The sequence below is a fragment of the Ambystoma mexicanum genome, chromosome 3q, assembly GCF_040938575.1.
Source record: "Ambystoma mexicanum isolate Mex_15411 chromosome 3q, UKY_AmexF1_1, whole genome shotgun sequence".
Lineage (NCBI taxonomy): Eukaryota > Metazoa > Chordata > Amphibia > Caudata > Ambystomatidae > Ambystoma > Ambystoma mexicanum.
The window spans coordinates 214035814-214053098 of record NC_090926.1 but is presented as its reverse complement, the minus strand read 5'-3'; the positions used below and the strand labels follow the sequence as shown (position 1 = coordinate 214053098).

General features: G+C 46.2%; 1 protein-coding gene across 6 annotated transcripts in view; it reads left to right on the top strand.

The window, feature by feature from the left end:
• The window catches only part of R3HDM2 (R3H domain containing 2), a 2186793-nt gene that overhangs the window by 1408931 nt on the left and 760577 nt on the right, over positions 1 to 17285 (top strand). The gene's annotated exons all lie outside the window — the stretch shown is intronic.

The following is a 17285-nucleotide window of genomic DNA, read 5'->3' as shown; positions in this document are numbered from 1 at the left end:
AGCAAATCAACCCAGTTGATTGCACTCCTTCCAATATTGTCACTTACATGCTCCACCTGCTGGATGCAGGCCTGGTATTTAACTCACTAAAGGTACATCTGGCAGCGCTGTCAGCCTACACCACTTCCCACAACAAGGTTTCGTGGTGGAAAATACCAGTGGTTAAAGCCTTCATGGAAGGGGTAAAGAGACTCCACCCTCCAATTTCAAACCCACCACCTGGGTGGGAGCTTAATGTGGTGCTTGCGAAGCTCATAGGCCCACCATTTGAACCCATGCATAAAGCCAGTCTCAAACACCTGACCTATAAAACTGCCTTCTTAGTAGGCATTACATCCATAAGAAGGGTCAGTGAAATTCAGGCTCTGTCAGTGCAGGATCCTTTCTTTACTGTTCATAAGGATAAACTGGTTCTACGAACACACCCTAGGTTCTCACCCAAGTTTATTTCTAAATTCCACGTTAACCAGTCCATCGAGCTTCCAGCCTTCTTCCAAGAACCCAAAAGCTCTGCTGAGGTGAAACTACACACTCTAGATGTGCGAAGAGCGGTCCTCTACTATGTAGACAAGACCAGACCGCTAAGGAAAACAGACCAACTGTTTGTCTCCGTAGCTACAGGCAGAGAAGGAGATCGCGTCTCTAAATGTGCCATCTCCAAATGTACCCCCTGTCGACAACCAGCCCCTCCTAAATGAAGTCCTATCTCGAGCAGCAAACCACTTACTCATTGACACCCAGGGTGCTCAAGAGGAAAGAGATTTTGGTGAAGAGTTGGTGGGAGAAAGGAGACCTGTTGCGCAGGCCATCCCTATTGTATCCAGCAATTGTCAATTGTATCTAACTATGTTACTCCCTTTCTGAAAAGACTCTGCCTTTCACGCCAAGAGCCCACTCTACAAGAGGCATCAGTGCCTCTCTGGCTTTCATTTCAAATGTACCCCTAGACGCCATTTGCAAAGCAGCTACTTGGAGCTCTATTCACACTTTTACTCAGCACTACTACATTGACACTCATTCCAAGACAGATACTCAAGTGGGACAAGCGGTTCTAAGACATTTATTTGCTCATGAGCCTCCTCACATACCACCGCCTTCTTCTAACACTGCTCGCTAATCTATGCACAGCATGTGATCTAAGCAGATTCCACAAGCCTCAGAAGAGATACATTACTCACCGTAATTGTATTTCTGATGCTTGTATCTGCTTAGATTCACATGCAACCCACCCTTCCTCCCCTCCGAGAGAAGGCGCATGGATGCTTGTAGTCTTATCGTCTATCTATCTGCTTGGATTATCTGTACTCACGCTACTCCTCATGCTACCTCATGTCACAAAGAAAAAACACAATCTGAGGGTCCTAGGCGCGTGAGGGATCATGGGTACAGTGGACGTCACACTATGGATAGTATTACTGGCACGCCCTGTGTCCACGCCCATTTTCGAGTTTAGAAAAACAAACTGTAATACTCTGCAACTTCCACTAGATGTCGGCCTATGCACAGCATGTGAATCTAAGCAGATACAAGCATCAGAAATACGATTACGGTGAGTAATGTAGCTCATATATTTTTTGAGGCTTGTGGAATCTGCTTGGATCACATGATGTGCATAGGCCGACATCTAGTGGAAGCTGTGGAGTATTACAGTTTGTTTTTCGAAACTCGTAAAGGGGTGTCGAACTAGGGCGTGCCAGTAATACTATCCCTAGGGTGACGTCCACTGTACCCATGATCCCTCACACGTGTAGGACCCTCAGATTGATTTTTTACGCCATACTAGTCGGACGCATGTTGCAGAGTTCCCTTGGCATTAGCCAATTATACTAAAATTAGTGTTAAAACTTCCTGTTCTTTCCACCCTATGCTAAAGATCGACGCCGGTGAAGATCGAGGAAACCAGCCGTCGAAACTCCATGACGGACCTTGGGCCTTGAAAGGCCTCTAGCTTCGGCCCGGGCCTTGGAAGGCCTCTGCCCTGTACAAGTAGGGAGAGTGGGGGGTGGTCATACAGGCTCCCACATTTATTTCCTACAAATACCCGCCCGCTGCCAAATTGATACATATGGAGAGTACTCCTTTCAAATTCTGCCCTAAGTGAAACAGGAAGTTCCCCTGGGTAGATAAGCACAATAGTGCAATTTGTGTCTCGAGGCTACCTGTAGAGTGTGCAAGCTCTTCAAGCCGAAAACACTTAAGGACCGCGTTTGAGGACCGCTCCACTAAACGCTGGGCCCACTACACCAGGCAACGAGAGACCATGGATTGCGAAGCATCTTTTAGCAATGGCAGCAACGCCGCCGTTTTGGACAGCGAGGGCAGAGGGGTGACTTCAAACACCCACGCGCAATCCCCCGATCCCGTAGGACTGGCCAGCGGCTCGGTTATGGGACAACACCCGGCGGCATAAGCGTGACACACACCACTTCCACTAAGCACATCAGCCCCAGCCGCGATTCGACACGCTTGTTGAGCGATCGGCAACGGAAGACGCCGAGAGAGCGGTCCAATGATTGTGTCCTCTGGCCATTATCATTCGAGATTGCATCATGACAAAGACCAACCGTCCACGGTTGGAAAAGGTGTCGCACTCCCAATACTCCCGGAGGCCCGATCATCAGAAGACGAATCCAACCTCTATCCCCAGTCAGTACGCGTAGCGTCTACTCCCGAGATTCGACGCCCTTCCTCCAAGACCACCTCCGATTCTCGACGTAAGGCGTCTGGTTCCTCTGAGGCCCCTAAAAGCACTGGGAACCATTCCTCTAGTCATGGGAAGGGAGAGAAATAGAAAAAACCTTCAGAACACCATGTTCATAAGGAAAAACAAAAGGCCCCTAAATCAGTAGGGAATTCCAAGGTCCCTGACCCTCCTCCTAAAGGAAAAATCATCCCACCCACTTCTCACGACATGGTTATGGAAGAAGAAACAGAAGACGTTGTAGTTATCCCTAGCTCCAAAGCACAGCTGATATCAATAGGGTTATGAGAAGAATGTCATTTATGGCAGACTTCTATGAAAAAGACCCTAATTATTTTCATAGTTAGGCAAACACACCAGCTACCTCGGCCCCTTCGGGGTCCAAGGATTCTCAACCCCCTACGAAAAGACCTTGCTCTGATGCCCATGTACAGGATTTGGTCACATACCCTTTGGTCATTGATTCTTACCATCCTGAGTCATGCTGTGATGAAACAGACCCACAAATTATGGAAGACCAGGTAGGGGTTTCTTATTATGGAGATGATGAGGATCAGGAGGAGTAGGATGAGGCTGAAGCATACAGTCTTGACTCCCCAATTCCTAAAGAACCCCTGGTGCATAACTCACCGGTAGATAATCAACCTCTCCTCAACAAGGTACTGGCCAAGGCAGCAGCCCATTTTCAAATTGACACACAAGGTGTCCAAGAGGCCAGGGATTTTGCGAAAGAGATCCTGGGTGACAAAAAACCAGTGCTCAGGCTATCCCTAGATTGAAGTCTGTCCAGCATAGAATTGACCCCTCTCTGATAACTCAATCTTACTCGTGTGGTTAATCCACAAGTTGAAAAATTATTCCGTGACAAACCTTCTGACCCCCTAAACATTAGAGGCCAATTAAAACCAGACTCCCTGGTAGTAACCACCAGAAAAAGGGCAGATACACCACTCGCTTCTTCGGAAGCACCTCCCGATAAAGAGAGCAAGAGACTATATACTCTCGGCAGGAAAGTTGCCACCACTTCCGCCTATCAGGCATGAATTGCAAACAGCACAACTCTGTTGGCAAGCTATAATTGCCACCAGTGGGAAGAAGTAGCTGCTTTGGTATCCTCTGCACCTGAACCACTGAAGAGCCAGTTGGCCCAGCTAGCAGCAGATGGAAGGTCGGTATCAGGATGCATTCTGAAAACGAACTTTGATGCAGCAGATAATGCTGGAAGAATAATCACAGAAGGCACTGTGATAAAACGTCACGCATGATTAAGACAGTCAGGGTTCAAACCCGAGACCCAAGCCACTCTTATAGACATGCTGGTAGAGGCGGATGTACTATTCGGCAAGGCAGTGGAGGAAGACTTAAAGACAGCTAAGGACGAGTATGAGACACTAAAATCTGACAATTTACAAATAAACTCTCAGGACAGAGGGGAAACTCTAATTTTCGTCGCTTTCAGGGTCAAAGCTCCCAGTGGGGTTCCAGTTACTATCAAAATCAAGGAACCGCATGGGGCAACAATCAGTTCCAAGCACCACAAGCCTTCCCCAGAGGGCAGTGCAGAGGCCGCACTAGGGGTAGAGGCAGCACAGACAAGTATGTCAAACCACAAAAATTCTGCATGACTACACTCCAAGAGGTAATCCGCCTACTAAACAAGGGGGATTACATGGCAACATTGGATATGAAAGCTGCCTATTTTCATATTTCAATGTTCCCAGCGCACAGAAGATTCTTGCATTTCAAAATAGACAACCAGAGCTACCAGTTCAAGGTGCTGCCCTTCGGTATAGCCTCGACTCCAAGGGTATTCACCAAGGTATTGGCGGTGGTGGCGGCGGACCTACACAGGGAGGTAATCCCAGTGTACCCTTACCTGGACAACTGGCTCATCACAGGGGAAACCCCCGTAATTTGCAGACTAAACATTCAAAGAACAATCAACCTCAATCTTGCAATTGGGCTTCTCAATCAACGAGAAAAAAATCAAGCCTGGTGCCAAGGACCTCAAAACAGTTCGTAGGCGCTGTCCTAAACATCCAAGAGGGGTTGGCCTTTCCATTAGAGGAAAGACTTCGGAATCTGTTGCTGCAGATTCCACAATATCAGGCTGGTCGCCAAATAAGGGTGCGCAAAGCGATGCGTTTGCTAGGCATGATGACATCTTGCATTTACCTGGTTCCCCACGCTCGCCTGTGCTTGCGACCCATGTAGGAATGGTTGGCGAAACAGTGGTTTTAAGCAAGTGGTCAGTGGGACGATCTAGTGGTCATTTTGCCAACACTAGGACAGAGTCTTCGCTGGTGTACGAGAGAGAATCTTATGAAGGGAACCCCTTCTACGATCCAGAGATACAGGCTGTCGTCACAACAGACGCCTCCCTGGCAAGGTGGAGGGCTCACTACATTCACCACACAGCTCAGAGTCTCTGGTCTCACACAGTGGCTCAGAATCACATCAATCTGCTAGAACTTCTGGCAGTCTTCAGAGTGCTTCGGGCATTCAAACCCCTCCTATCCAACCTGTCAGTGCAGATCCTAACAGACAGCACAGCGGCAATGTTTTACTTAAACAAACAAGGGGGCACTCGTTCCCAAATCTGTCCAAGCTTGCCCAGAAAATTTGGAGATGGGCACTCAGACGGAACATTTACCTGTCATCCCAACATGTTCCATGGGATCTCAAATCGCTAGCAGATGCTCTGAGCAGGGATCCCCTTCCAGAAGATCACAAGTGGACACTGCACGAAGAAGTCGTAGGAGACCTCTTCTCTCAGTGGGGTTTCCCCACCATAGACCTATTTGCCACAAGCGAAAACGGGCAATGAGCAGACTTCGCATCCAGGTTCCTCCAGCCAGGCTTCAAGGGGAACACCCTATGGAAAGTGGTCAACAAGATCCACAGTGGATCGATGACGCTCATCCTAGTTGCTCCTATGTGGGCGAGACAATCGTGGTACCCACACCTACGCTAATTGGTGGTGTGCGACCCCATCAAAATCCCATGCCGGTACAACCTATCTCCCAACATGAGGGCCTAATAGTGCATCCTCAGCCCAACTCAATGAACTTGGCTCCTGAAGTCATAGAGTTCGGACCTCTCAATTTACCCCAGAGATGTATGGATATCTTGAAAGAGTCAAGAAAACCTAACACAAGGCACTGTTACTATGACAAATGGAAACAATTCATTATTTGGTGCCAGAATAAGCAAATCAACCCAGTTGATTGTACACCCTCTAATGTCGTCACCTATATGCTCCACCAATTGGATGCAGGGCTAGTGTTTAACTCCCTTAAAGTGCACCTGGAATCTTTATCAGCCTACACCACTTCCTATAACAAGGTAACATGGTGGAAAGTGCCATTTGTCAAAGCATTTATGGAAGGGGTAAAGAGACTCCACCCTCCAATTTCTAACCCACCACCAGGTTGAGGCCTTAATGTGGTATTGCTAATCTCATGGGGCCCCCCCTTTGAGCCCATGCACAAATCTAGTCTCAAACACTTGACTTATAAAACTGCCTTCTTAATATCCATCACATCCCTAAGAAGGGTCAGTGAAATTCAAGCTCTCAGTGCAGGATCCTTTCTTTACTTTTCATAAGGATAAACTGGTTTTACGCACTTACCCTAGGTTCTCACCTAAGTTCATTTCCAAATTCCATGTTAACCAGTCTATTGAGCTACAGGCCTTCTTCCAGGAACCCAAAAGCTCTGCTGAGGTGAAACTCCACACACTAGATGTGAGGAGGGCAGTCCTCTACAATGTAGACAAGACCAGGCCGCTAAGAAGACAGATCCACTGTTCGTCTCCATAGCTACAGACAGAGAGGGAGATTGCGTCTCTAAGAATGCCATCTCTAGGTGGATAGTCGGATGTATCCAATTGTGATATTCCCTTTCATATAAAACACTGCCTAGGGCCCACTCTACAAGAGATACTGGAGCCACTCTGGCTTTCATTGCAAATGTACCCCTTGGCACCATTTTCAAAGCAGCTACATAGAGCTCTATTCACACCTTTACTCAGCACTAATGCATTGACACTCATTCCAAGACAGATACTCAAGTGGAACAAGCAGTTGTAAGACATTTGTTCGCTCATGACCCAGCTCACATACCACCTCCTTCTTCTAACACTGCTCGCTAATCTATGCACAGCATATGATCTAAGCAGATTCCACTTGCTTCAGAAGGGATACATTACTGACTGTAATAGTATTTCTGATGCTTGTATCTGCTTAGATTCACATGCGAAAGCCCTTCCTCCCCTCTTGAGAGAAGGCGCATGGATGCTTGTAGTCTTATCTATCTTATCTGCTTGGATAATCTGTACTCGCGCTACTCCTCATGCTACCTCATGTCAGAAAAAATACAATCTGAGTGTCCTACACGCGTGAGGGATCATGGGTACAGTGGACGTCACACTAGGGATAGTATTACTGGCACGCCCTAGTTCGATGCCCCTTTTCGAGTTTTGAAAATCAAACTGTAATACTCCGCAGCTTCCAAGAGATGTCGCCCTATGCACAACATGTGAATCTAAGCAGATACAAGCATCAAAAATACGATTACGGTGAGTAATGTATCCCCTATATTTCTGAGGCTTCTGGAACCTGCTTACTGACATCTAGTGGAAGTTGCAGAGTATTACAGTTGTTGTTTTCAAAACTCGAAAAGGGATGTCGACAGGGCGTGCCGGTAATACTACCCCCAGTGTGACGTCCACTGTACACATGATCCTTCAGGAGTCAAGTTCCCTTAGATTGTTTCTTTCTGCCATTCTAGACAGACGCTTATAGCGAAGTTCCTCTTTTGGCTTATATCCATTTACTATTATCAAATTACTGATAGTCGATGATATAAAGGATGGATGGTAAGAAAAAACTATCGAAACACCAGATGCAGGTGAAGAACAAGAAAAACAACCGGCGAAAGACTCCCGCAACGGATCCTTTTCGGCCTATGAAGGCCGCTACATGCTTTGGCCCACACAGTAGGGAGAGAGGGGGCAGGTCATTTTAGAATGTATATGCCCCTTTTCTTACACTACATTCGCCTAGCTGCTGTGTCATTCTGTTATGGACAAGACCTCCCCTTTAAATTTTTCCCCAAGTGCAATAGGAAATTTCTGTGGGTCGATAAACAACTTATGTGTAACTTGTGTCTCCCACAAGACCACATCGAGGGTTCTTGTTGAGCGTGCAGGCTCTTCAAGCCCAAGACTTTGAAGGACCGATCTACTAAACGCTGGACCCACTACGCCATGCAGCTTGAGGCCATGAAAGTAGAGGGTGCCTTTGGCGACGGCAGCAGGGCTACATTATTCAAAGGCGATGGCGTTACTCCGGTTACCCAAGTGCAGGCCCCCGACACCGGAAGACAGGCCGGCGGACTTGATATGGGGACGACACCCGGCGGTGGAAACGCTATCACTTCATCCTCCACTAACACACAACCAAGACTCGATACACGTGTCGAGCAGACGGCAGCACACAACGTCTAGGGAGAGGTCCGATGAATCTCTGTCCTCTGGGCACTCTCGATCGAGATCGCCACATGACAGGTCCCAGCCGTTGAATGACGGTACAGACGTTGCACGAAAAACTCCCACCGGAGGCAGATAGTCCGCAGACGAGGCTCCGGTTCAGCCCACACCCAAAATTCGACGTTCTGCGTCGATTCAGGTACAAGGCCCTATACAGTCGGGTTTCACCCACTTAGGCAAGAATCACGCTTCAGAGGGCCAGGGTCAAGAAAGCGAGTCCAAGAAAAAGTCCTCAAAGATCCCTAATAGGGAAAAATCTCAGGAGGTTAGGCCCACTCAGAAGAGTAAAGAACCTGTATCTCATTATTCTGTCTTCCACCCTGAAAAAGAAGGTTCCTCCTTCTACCTTACTTCCTCCCTCAAATGAAGATTTAGGGCACCTTTCTCAACCATTGGTCCTCCCTAGTTCTGCCCAATGGTCGGCTGAGGATATTGACAGGGTCATGAGGAGGATGTCCTGTAGGGCCAACTTCTATGAAAAGGACCCTGACTATTTCTGCTACACCCTCGCTCCCCCGACCCTCACTACAGCACCATCTGGGTCGCAGATCCATGCTCAACCCCCTGCTAAAAGGTCTCACCCCGAGAATCCAGTGCAAAGCAGTCATTGACCTCTATGACCCAGACTCCGATCATGAGGATCTCTCTATTCAAGAGGCAGTAGACCCTTATTACGGGGATGATGAGGACCGTGAGGTTGACCCAGAGACAATATGTAGGTCATGGACTCTCCTGTTGATCAGGACCCCCGGTCATGGACTCGCCCATTGACGATCAACCCCTGCTAAATGAAGTGCTTGTCAAGGTGGCAGAGCATTCTCAGATAGCTACTCAGGAAGAACAACAAGATAAAGATTTCATAGACGAAATCTTAGGAGATAAGAAGGCTGTTACTCAGTATATCTCTCTGCTCGTCCATTCAGCGAAAAATACAGCAATCGCTGGAGACCCCTAATCTTACACGGGCAGTGAACCCCTGCATAGAGAAACTGTTTAGACCTTCCCATTCTGACGCGCTGTATATCAGAGGGCAACTAGAGCCTGATTCATTACATGTTACTACAAGGAAGAAGGCTGGATCTCCCGTAGCTTCCTCTGAGGCCCCGCCTGACGAAGAAAGCAAGAGATTTTACACAATGGGCAGAAAGGTGGCCTCCTCCGCGGCATTTCAAACCAGGATTGCTGACAATTGTACCCTGTTGGCCAGCTACAACTGCCACAAATGGGATGAGGTCTCAGCCTTACTATCTTCGGCCCCGGAACCACTTAAGTCTAAGCTTGCCCAGGTGGCCGCAGAAGGCAGGGCAGTCTCAAGCTGCTTATTAAAAACCAATCTTGACGCTGCGGACAACGCATACAGGATAACAGCAGAAGGGACAATTATCAAGCGCCACGCTTGGTTGCGCCAATCGGGTTTTAAACGAGAGACTCAAGCCACCCTTATTAACATGCCCTTTGAGCCCAATGTGCTCTTTGTCAACGCTGTCAGACTCCTTAAAGACAGCCAAAGAAGAATACGATACTCTGAAGTCATTGGGCCAACTGACCAATAAACCTACTGGCCAGAGGGGAAACAGGAATTTTCATCCCTCACGCGGCCAAAATTCACAGAGGGGTTCCACCTATAACCAGAGCCAAGGTACTGCCTGGGGAAACAATCAGGGTCAGTCCTCCCAGAATTACCCTTGTGGAGCGCGCAGATCCCGCAGTCGCGGTAGGGGCAACTCCTCCCGAGGTGGTACCCCACCTCAAAAGCAGTGACTGTCCGCTCCAGGCGCCCTCCCATGCCTCTCCAGTTGAAGGGCGCATATCCAGCTTCACCCACATATCAGAGGAAATCACCACAGACAGATGGGTGCTGTCCACCGTAACAGGCGGTTTTGTATAGGGCTCCTCGACCAACCCCCACAACAAAAGTCCCATTCCAAGGAACACCAGTGCATCCTCCTCGAGGAAATCGCCACGCTTTTATTAAAGGACGCCATCAAAGTCGTCCTGCCCAACCAGGTAAACAAGGGTATTTATTCAACTTCCTTGTACCAAAGAAAGATTTAACAATGCGCCCATTATTAGATTTGCGCCCTGCAAACAAATATGTCAAGCCACAAAAGTTCTGCATGACTACGCTACAAGAGTTAATCCCTCTACTAAAAAAGGGGGGTTTACATGGCAACACTGGATATGAAAGATGACTATTTTCATATTTCATGTTCCCAGCGCACAGAAGATTCTTGCGTTTCAAGATAGCGAACCAGCACTACCAATTCAAAGTACTATTCTCGGAATAGCATCTGCTCCAAGGGTATTCATGGAGGTACTGGCGGTGGTGGCAGCACACCTGCGCAGGGAGGCAATCCCAGTTGTACCCTTGCCTGGACGACTGGCTGATTACAGGGGAGTCTCCCCTAATTTGCAGGCAAAACATTCTGAGAACTTTCAACCTACTCTTCCAATTGGGCTTTTCCATCAATGCGAAAAAATCAAGCCTAGTGCCAAGCACAACCAAGCAATTCCCAGGAGCTGTCCTAAACTCACACGAGGGCTTGGTATTTCGATCATAGGAAAGCGTCCAAAACATGTTACTGCAAATACCACATTATCAGGCCGGCCGCCAGATAAGGCTGCGCAAAGCAATGGGTTTGCTAGGCATGATGGCATCTTGTATTTACCCGTTACCTCACACACGCCTGCGACCTATGCAGGAGTGGGTGGCGAAACAGTGGTCTCAGGCGAGTGGTCAGTGGGACGATCTAGTGGTTGTTTTGCCAACACGAGTACAAAATCTTTGCTGGTGGACAAGAAAAAAATCTGTTGAAGGGGAAACCCTTCTATGATCTGGAAGTACAAGCGATTGTCACAACAGACGCCTCACTCACTGCGTGGGGAGCTCATTACCTTCACCACACAGCTCGGGGTCTGTGGTCTCATGCGGCAACACAGAACCATATCAATCTGCTAGAATTACTGGCAGTATTCAAAGCCCGACAATCGTTCGAGTCTCACTTAGCGAACCAATCTGTGCAAATCCTGACAGACAGCACTACAGCAATGTTTTACATCAACAAACATGGGGGCACATGTTCTCCAAATCTGTCCAGGCTTGCACAACACATTTGGGAAAGGGCACTCAAACAGAAAATGTTCCTATCGTCGCAGCACGTTCCAGGGGAACTCAACCCTCTGGGAGACTCATTGAGCAGAGATCCCCTACCAGAACACGAGTGGCAACTACATGCAGGGGTCGTAGAACACCTTCTCTCAATGGGGTTTCCCCACAATAGACTTGTTCGCTGCAAGCGAAAACAGGCAATGCCCAGACTTCGCGTCCAGATTCCCCCAGCCAGGCTCCACGGGGAACGTCATATGTATGAACTGGTTAGGGAAATTTGCTTACGCTTTTCCCCCCAACGCCTCTAATGAGGAAGGTGGTGAACAAGATCCATAAGGAACAGGTGATGCTCATCCTAGTTGCTCCTATGTGGGCAAGACAACCCTGGTATCCACATCTGCGCAAACTGGCGATGTGCGATCCCATCAAGCTCCCGTGTCCGTACAATCTGCTCACTTGGCACAGGGGGCTAACAGTGCATCCTCAACCTCACTCAATGAACTTGGCTGCATGGCTCCTGAAGTTATAGGGTTTGGACATCTTATTCTGCCACAGAGATCTATGGATATCTTGAAAGAATCAAGAAATCCCAACACTAGGCACTGTTATTTTGACAAGCGGAGGAGATTTGTAATTTGGTGCCAGACTAAGCAGATCAACCCCATAGATTGTACTCCATCTAACATTCTAACCTACATGCTCCACTTGCTAGATACAGGGTTAGTGTTCAACTCCCTAAAAGTCCACCAGGCGGCCTTGTCAGCCTACACCAATTCCCATAATAAGGTCTCATGGTGGAAAGTACCACTCATCAAAGCATTTATGGAAGGAGTAAAGAGACTCCACCCTCCAATTTCTAACCCACCACCAGGTTGGGACCTCAATGTGGTACTTGCTAAGCTCATGGAACCCCCATTCGACCCTATGCACAAGTCTAGTCTCAAACACATGACTTCTTAATAGCTATCACTTCCATAAGAAGGGTTAGTGGAATCCAAGCATTGTCGGTGCAGGATCCTTTCTTTACTATACATAAGGACTAGCTGGTTTTACAAACTCACCCTAGGTTCTCACCTAAATTCATCTCCAAATTTAATGTAAACCAGTCTATTGAGTTACCAGCTTTCTTCCAGGAGCCCAAAAGCTCTGCTGAGGTAAAACTGTACACACTAGATGTGAGGAGAGCGGTCCTCTACTACGTAGACAAGACCAGACCGCTAACAAAGACAGATCAACTGTTTGTCTCCATAGCGCCAGGCAGACCAGGTGACTGCATCTCTAAGAATGCCATCTCTAGGTGGATAGTTAGATTTATACAATTGTGCTATTCCCTATCAAACTAGACACTGCCTTTTATACCCAGAGCTCACTCCACAAGAAGCATAGGAGCCATTCAGGCTTTCATTGCAAATGTCTGTCTAGACAGCATTTGGAAAGCAGCTACATGGAGCTCAATACACACTTTCACTCAGCATTACTGTATTGACACTCATTCCAAGACCGAGACACAGGTGGGGCAAGCGGTTCTAAGACATCTGTTCACCCATGAACCTTCTCACATCCCACCACCTTCTTCTAACACTGCTCGCTAATCTATGCACAGCATGTGATCTAAGCCGATTCCACATGCCTCAAACGGGATACATTACTCACCGTAATCGTATTTCTGATGCTTGTATCTGCTTACGTTCACGTGCGCCCACCCTTCCTCCATTCGGAGAGAAGGCACCTGGATGCTTATGAGCTTGTCTGATACATATCTGCTTGGATACACCTGTACTTACAATACACTGAATGCTACCTCATGTCAGAAAAATAACAATCTGAGGGACCTAGACATGTAAGGGATCATGGGTACAGTGGACGTCGCACTAGGGATAGTATTACTGGCACGCCCTATCGACGTCCCTTTTCGAGTTTCGAAAAAAACTGTAATATTCTGCAGCTTCCACTAAATGTCGGCCTATGCACAACATGTGAATCTAAGCAAATACAAGCATCAGAAATACGATTACGGGTGAGTACTGTATCCCATATATCTCTTACTTAACTGAATTGACTAGTGAACCTAGCATTGTCAAGTTTGTATAATAAATACTACTTTTTTATTATTTATTTATATTTAAAAGCATTGGTTTATCATAAACCCTTTAGCTAATTCGATACATAAAACACCAGTTTAAAATCAGTTTCTGATCTGTCAAAATCAGAACCAGACTTAGAATTCATCAACACAATTACTTCCTCTAAAAACAGTATACATCATTGATTCCTCCTAAAATATTGTATTAAAAAAATATATTGCAGCTAAGACCAGATGTACATTTTAATCACTTATTAAAACCGCCCAACATTCTTCAATTGATCGTGTTCTATTGCACATGAAAAAGTCCCCATATAAACAGTTCTCTAATGGGTAACACGTACAAGACAACAGGAGGTGTTTTAATGTTTCTCGTGCCTTCTCTCTTTTACAATATTGACACTGAGGAGCCAATTCACTTAATCCTGAGCGAGATGTAAGTACCTACCTTGTCAAGTATTAGTTCATTCTTAACCAAAGGAATTGAATCCTAAAGCAACTGTTGGGGAATTTTAACAAGTACATTGGCACTGTTTCATATGCTCTCATTTCATGTGCGCAATGATGGAACAATTTGAATTTCTTCCCTTCATTCTGTGTAAGCAACCAGTCTGATCTCCAGGCTTCAACCTTCACTGTGTCTGTGTTGCTCACAAGGGCATCTGCAGTTTCATTTAACTGATCCCTCCCAGAGATCAAGGCCTTTTTTTAAATGTGGAGTAATGGTCCTTAATTTTCTTCGATGCACTTGCGATAGAGGGATAAGCTTTTCCACCATACTGTAGAGGGACACTTAGCCTAATTCATGTTGGACCACTTGTATTGGGATTGATTTTGGTAGCCCCAGGAATTATTTCCAGAACAAACCCTCTAATATTGGCCTGAACACGGTAGGCAAAAACAAGGCCGCCGCTGACCCGTACATCAGCCCTGCCATCATCTCCAATTTGTGAAACTGGATAACTGGTACTAATGAAAAACGGCCACATTTTTCATGTAATGCTTTTCCTTGAGATGCAAGGTGTTTTATCTTTTATTTTCGCCATTGTTTTCTGTTGGGGCGTTCCTCCAGCTAGGGTTGACACATACACCTAGGTATCTGAACACCTCCACTTGTTCCAAAGGTTCATCCTCCAAATACCATGCACAGATCTTGCCTCTCCTCCCCTGTGCATACTCCCAATATCTGTACTTTTGATTTTGGGACGTTTATCACTAATTTACTTAATTGCCTTTTGCAGCAAATTGGCGTCTGGTCCAAAAGGACCACATCATCTGCATCCAGCCTTTGCTAAATTGTCCCCTAGATCCGATATAGGTTAAAGAAGTAGGAGCCAATGGGCACCCCTGTTTTAGGCCCTTGGAAGTGAGCATTTCCTCTGAGAGGAGTCCTACAATGTTCAATCTAAATCTGAGGCTTTTGTGGCCTCCAAGATGTCATTGGGGCAACCCCAGCTCACCAATTTGAACCATGAGGGTGCGATTGATACTGTCAAAAGCCTGGGCCAGGTCTACAAAGCACAAGTATATTTTTGTTTTTCTCAAAATGATCCTTCCCTTGATAATGTTGAGAAAGATAATAGCATTTGTCCCTATTCCCTTGTTAATACCGACTAAAACATGTCATCTCTCCCTGTTACTTGACCATTCATTTAAACCTTGGGGAATCATAGAGGCAAACATATTTCTGATCACATCAACAAGGGCAATAGGTTGATAATTCTTTGGGTCATCCCTGTTGCCCTTCTTGAATATCGGAATCATGATCGAAAGTCTTCAGGATGGTGGGACCATCCTTGTCTTTAGCACCTGTGTGAACAGCAAAAACAGTCATTCCACATCTGCGGGTTCTTTTTTCAGTGTTCTTGAGCTACTCACCCTTCTAATTTAGGCTAGTTTATCCTCTTTATCAATTGGTATGCTCCATGAGATGTCAAATGGTTAACCATATTTAGTTTCTACAGTGTCATCCTCGACCGAGAAAAGGGGCGAAAAATGCTTGATCCATAACGTTTTCCACCACCGCAGATATAACAGCTGCTTGCGATACTCCCGCACTGTTAATTAGCCACCAAATCTCTTGTTCGTATTTTACACACCAATTTTAACATGGATTCTGGATCTTGTTGCAACATGGTTGCTTTGTGGCACAAGAGCCAGTTTTTATACTGTTTCCTCAGTTTAAATAGCCCTTATGATTTCCCAGGAGGTTGAGGTTTTTGCCATTTATGTCCAAGTAGTTTCCGTTGAAACGATAATCGCTGGATCATATAGGTGATGATGTTAGCAGGTCCTTTTTTCCCCCCTGCCCTTTTCGTTTCAGCAAATCTCTGTAGAATGGGTGTGTATTCCAGTGCTTCCAAGGGTGTAACTCCTTCCTGTGATGTTGTCTGGGCTTCATACTGACTGATAAGATGTTAACTTTTTGCGTGGTTCATGCGCAGACGGTTTATTCCCTGGTTTGTTTCAATTTTATATGGCTATACCATCCACTTTGTACTCAAGAGGTTGTGGTCGCTGTTTACCATTTCCAATGCTTAAAAACTTTGAATCAGCTACAGCATGTTGCCTGTGACAAAAACATAATCTTTGGTCGCCGACTGCGATCCTCTGTGCCAGGTCGAGTTGCTGGGCATGTCGCCCATAGTAGAACCATCCAGGATGTGCAGGTCCCTTGCTTCCATTTGTTTAAACCATCGCTGACCTCTTTTCTTTCTGCAGGGGATTGAGGGTTCCTGTTTTGTGATTTTACATCATATCTCTGCGGGCTACACAAAATATTGAAATGATCGTGCAGATCTCTAGTCATGAGTGCGCTGTATCAATTTAGACTTGTCACTCCCGTTAAGAAGTCATCCTCGCAGATTGCCACTGGTTTCTAGTATAGATTGATTAATTAATGCTTATATTTATAGAACTGGAAGGGTCTTCTTGACTGTGCGCTCAAAGGGCTTTGTACTGTAATACAGCCCTTCTGCCTCCTAGTTTCAGCCTGGTTGCTCAGCCATTGCTACCAAACCTTTTGGGTGTTCAGGCCTATACTAAAGGTTGGAGCCCTGTACACTAAGAGTCTTCTACAGTCCTCCCATAGGTGTACCTTGGTAACACTCCCCAACAGAGACAAGCTGTAAAAATTTTGTAACAGGTAAGTACCATTTGTAATGCTTATCTTCACTTCCATGTGGCTTAACTCACCAGTTATTGAAGGATGTCGGACTAAATACATTCAAAGCATATTTTAAGTGCCCGCTCATGTAGGTTTTCAAGAAGGAGAACTTAAAGTTGCATCCTCTTTCTGCCTCCGCTGGCCCAAATGCCTACTCCAGTTTTGCCTCTGACACCAGCTCCTGTGCCAGGCCTGCCACTACCTCCGCCTTAGTGGACCAAAAGTACAATTCCTATGGTCCCCAGTTGTGTTCCAGGATCTCCACCTCTTACAGACACTAACATGGAACCCAACTCAGATAGATAATCTGAGAAAATTATCTATGTACATATTACATTCTTATTGTTTGTGTAAAACGATCCCCTTGTCTCTACTACTGCAAGCCTGGGCTATCATTTATCATAAAAGATGAGACACCATTGAGGTATATACGATGAAGGAAGTGCAAAGTGAAATGTCTGCTTTGTTGGCTTAATGTGTATTTCTTTTAGGTGTTCTCTTTAAATCCTCCATGAATAGATAAACTCTCCTATTAAGTGTCTTTTTAAGTGTAGTGCATATCGGTATTACTTTAAAATCTATATGAATTGTTTAGCCCACAGCGAAGTATCTTTGATAATTAAGAAATCTAAATGAAGTGGTGCATTGTGGAATTGGTTGTTAAAGTGCCATAACA